Source organism: Perissodus microlepis, chromosome 16 (genome assembly GCF_051167445.1).
Source record: "Perissodus microlepis isolate ML-2025 ecotype Zambia chromosome 16, ASM5116744v1, whole genome shotgun sequence".
Classification (NCBI taxonomy): Eukaryota; Metazoa; Chordata; class Actinopteri; order Cichliformes; family Cichlidae; genus Perissodus; species Perissodus microlepis.
In genome coordinates, this window is record NC_140476.1 from 16,443,672 (window position 1) to 16,448,708 (window position 5,037).

Here is a 5,037-nt window from a genome sequence, read left to right on the forward strand (position 1 = left end):
GTTTTTTATTGCATTTTGTTGATTTTCTTTTCTTTTCCCCCTTCTTTCTTTTTCAACTAACCCTGCAGCAGGAACTCTGGTTACCCTGCAGCTTCTCATTATTTTTAATTTCTCATTCAGCTGCTGCTGTTGCTGCCAGTGAATCTGTCAGGTAACTGTCCCGAGGAGGCGTATTGACCCAAAGCTTTACTGTACAGCCTAAACGGGGAGAGACAATCAATAATTAGACACCAGGATATCTAAAACTCATCAGACGGCTCTATGCTTCCAATGCAAAGTGCATTTCAGCGGAATAAAAGGCTCTGGAGGTTATTGATGTTTTATTGGTATGAGGGAAGTGAGTCTACGGGCTTATTGCATCTTCCACATGTCACTTATCTTTTTTTTTTTTTTAGAGACGGCCACATGATTAGCCTCCTGCTTGCTGAGACAAGAAAATAAGCTCAATTTTCCAGCAAAGACCAAAGTCTAATCACTGACTACTGTCTAATTGATTGGTGCACAGCGAGACTGAGCATATATATATATATATATATATATATATATATATATATATATATATATATATATATATATATATATATATATATATATATATGTATATATATATATATATGTATATATATATATATATGTATATGTATATATATATATATGTATATGTATATATATATATATGTATATGTATATATATATATATATATATATATGTATATATATATATATATATATATATATATATATGTATATAATGGCCATTTGTTTTCATGGTCGGTGTAAGACAAAGCAGACTGGTGACAAAACAGAAAAATACACGGCGATTCCTTGACACAGGACAAGATGCAGAGGGGTGTGTGACTAAGAGAGAGAGAGAGAAAGAGAGAGAGCAGTTCATCCTTTATTGCTCCTGGAGAGCCATTTCAAAGCTCATTAATCAAAAACTCGTCGCTTTCAGACTCCTCGCTGATCCCTCCTCCTCGTGAACAAAGCATTTGCATTCCAAATCCAAGTAACACATTTCTAACCGAACAGGCCAATCTTTAATGGTGGTGTTGGTGGTGGGGGAGCTGGGGAGAAGAAAAAAAGAAGGGGCAGTTGGAATCTGTGTTCACATTTTCCAAGATGATATATCCCTGGATTTAAGAGCGCATGAAGGAAAATGAAACTCTTGTCACAGAAATCATCAGTGGCTTTAATTCACTGTGGCTCTAATTCAGAGTGAGCCCCCACCCCAGAAGTTTCACAAACATCAGCCGCTGAACTGAGTGTGATTCACGGTTATATTAACGGCGGCGTTTGTACGTTCAGTCCGTGCTGTGCCACAAACAAATCCATCTTGCATTTTGTCTCTGAGCTACTGCAACACAAATCATCAGTATTCCGTGGATGGCGGCCATTTTAACCCTGGGTGGGTTCCCCCCCACCACCGCCACCTCCCTCTTTCTACACCTCACATGTAATTTATGGAGCTTAAAATAGTTCTCATAAAAAAAACAACTTTAGCACCGAAGAAGATAATATTAATTGTTTTCCTGGGATTTTCGGGCAATTTTAAGTTCCAATGAAAATACAATTTTATTATTTACTTGCAAGTAAGTGAAATAATGATCATATAAATAAATATTTAAATTAATAACAAAAACACAGCTGAATAAGTAGAGGACCGTTTCCCCACTGTTTTGGCTAACTCGTGAGGCTAAGTGGAAATCTGCATCCTCCAGCTTGGAAATAATGCAAGTTAAAATCTAATTTACGAGGCAACAAATGGAGCAAATTGTGTTTTAGATTTTATCCACGTCATTATGCCCCTGACTTTGAAAATTAGCCACGGGTGTAGCTGAGATCAAATTCAGCACTGTGGCATACAAAAAAAGAAAAAAAAAAGAAAAAACAAGTTACACCTCAGCTGGAAATAGCAGCGGCACAGTTCCGTTGCCTGCGGCTGCCGAGTAAAAAAAATAATAAAAAAAAGACATTCTAACCCTACAAAGAAGAACAAAAACCATGGTTAGAAAACTGTGCAGAGAGGTGGTGTTTTACAGAATCCTGGGTTTGAATTTTGTCCATGCAAACTGAGGTTGGGGAGAAATATCATTACAGTGATTGTCAATTAAGCACATGCAACTGGTCATGGTGAAATTACACATGCACGTTATCCTGTATAGACTGTGTATTAAATACATTTTTTAAATGATGGCTTAAAAAGAGAAGTAGTACATTTAATTAAACAAGAAAGCATTTGTTGGAGCAGGCTGTGCAGCGCATTTTGCGCTCCTGATTGGACACAAAGCCGACAGGCCACGCCTTCTCAGTGGAGCGTAATATTTACATATGGCGAAGTAGTGTTACTGTTTTAATGAGAACAAGAGCTTCTAACAGCATTTAAACTCATCTGTATTCAGGACATCCTGCAAAAAACATTTTTTTGGTGAGGGGTTCATGTATGCTGTCTCTGCTGAAGATCAGGAGCTGTACAACAACGGAGGAATCCAGCTGTTCATTCAAACTGTCTGAGGTAAACTAGAAAATGTACTATTTCTTTATACAGGCAGGGTCCCAAATTCATTCGTACTCAAAGACGCGAAACAATTATTTAATCAGATCTCGAAGAAAGTTACTACGTCGGCATTGGCATAACATATCGCGATGTCTCCTTTGTGTAAGTGAGCAGCGTTCATCTCCATCCCGATGTGTGTGTATGGGAAGGGGTGGTCATTGTTTGTTACCCGCGCTGGTTCAAGAGAAAAGAGAGCTGTGGTCGTGGAAAAGGCTGCAGAAGAAGCCCTTGTTTTAAGATTAGAGTTGTACTGACATCTAGTTTCTTTCAATGTCTTTATGCTTTTGTTAAAGGACTCCTTGGCTGCTCTGTTTGCACCTGATTGTGGATTACAGAGCATCGGATCAAGACTGAATTTCACAGCAAGCAGCTGAGTGACCTGGGAGATGAGTTTCAGCTTTAAAAAAATGTGGCGTAAAGGCAGGGCTGGTACTTAGTTTGAAAGGGATTCTTGGCTGAAGAGCGTGATATTAAAAAAGGGGGATGAGGGGCAAGGTCTGTTTTGTTAGTCTTATCATTAAATCCACAAATTAAAATTAAGAAAGTGACTAAAGTGCTCTAGTTCTGATACTAGAGAATCAACTGTAAAGTATTAGGATGTCTTGCTGTAGATTTGTGACTTTGCAAAATTTGAAATCAGTAAGAACAAAGCACAGGAAAGGAAATAAAAAAGCTCACGTTAATATTGTTTTTTTTTTTGTCTATTCACATTCTTTTTATGTTTTTTTCCTGGTGTAAGAACAAACCAGTTTAAATGTAATGTTGTAATGTTATGCCTACTTTAAGATGATGAAGCATAAGTTTCAGGTTGATTGTGCCATTATGTAACACTTAGTGTTTTCAGTTACTCCGTGGACTGTTTAATAGCATAATTTAATTCATGTCAACAAAATCCAGATCCTCCAAATAAAAGGATTAGTTTGACTTGAACGGGTGTGTTCTTTTTAATATTCATTCACTTCCTTTCTTCTCTTATCTAAACTAATCACAAAATACAGGACAGGAACAGCTCTGCAGAAATTCCCACCTCTCCAGAACCACCCTGTTGTTCCAGAGCATGTTTTATGCAATATCATATCTCATTTTTATTGTAAAACCGACAGGCAGGATTTAATTTCTTTCCTCATAGTCGTTCGCTAAGCCTTTGGCATCAGACAGCAGCAGGAAAGATGATCTTTCACACACACCCTGACCATCTGTAAACAGTGACAGAGGATGTGAATGTCAGAGGACACCACTGCCAGAAGTCCTTCCTTCTATGGCCTCTGCTGTCATCAGGGATCTACCAAACTGTGTGTGGTTGGATGAGCAAAACAGGCAGACACTTTTTTCCCCCTTAGGAAGGTCATACAGTAAGTATGTGTTATTTTGCAACCTGTAAAGTCTGCACTTCTCCTCCTCAAAGGAAATGAACTACACAACTACTTTATTTAACTACTTTTGTTCTGCAGTTGTTTATGCCCGCGGAACAACAAATGTGAAAACATTACCAAAGAGCTAAACACAGCACTGGATACTGTCTGTTAATAAACCACTGACTGATATTTGCTCTTGGTTTGCACAGTCCAGATCTGATGCAACTAAAGTACTGACAATAGTTTTTTCATGCTGGCAGCTCCTACTCCTAAAACATGCCTGTACAGCTCACTGAAAAGGATTTCCAGTGAAGTTATGCATAGCATAACAGTAGGGCTACGGTGTGTTTCTTTCAATAAGAGCATGGAGTAGATGAAAATTGACCATAAAAAGAGTGAAAATTGATGTCATACTAAAATGAGAAGAGCTGGTACTTTAATTCATCGTTCTTGTGTTGAGCTTGTGTCCTGTTGAGTCATGAAACACATTAACCGTGAGAAACCTGCAGCCAAACGAATAACAGTAGCTGAGGAACCTCCCCATATGGATCATGCATTGTGTCACAGAAACTGATGTGCGTGGATTTATCGCAGCTCTTATGTGTTAGTAATATTGATATAATTGTAACTGTTATAAATGACTCACTCCTCCGGGTATGATTTAGAGGGCTTGGCCAAAAAGGCTCTACTCCTCCTTTCTTGTGTGAAAGATAGCTCACTGATGTGAGGAAACCTGAAGTAATTCATACATTACGCAAGCCTTTGACTGCAATGCTCTGATAGTCTATATCAAAAAGTATTAGTGCCTGTACCCTTTTCTGATGCTCTTATGGATTTCCTTCTTGGTATTTTCTGTATGAAATTATGAGTGAATAAATTGCATCTTCATTTATCTTCGAAAAAACCTTCTGTGCTGACTGTGATACTCAGCTCTCAGCACTTTACATAATTATATTAGTCTTCTGCTACACCACGAAATTGATTGCCCAAGAAAATGAACCTGGCTTATGCTATAAATTACACCTATGGATCATAAGAAATGTGTTATTTTGTTTAAAATAGTACCTAATATAATTAGAGCTCTAATTCATGGCAAGCTACAAGTGTGGCTATTACAGTAACAGG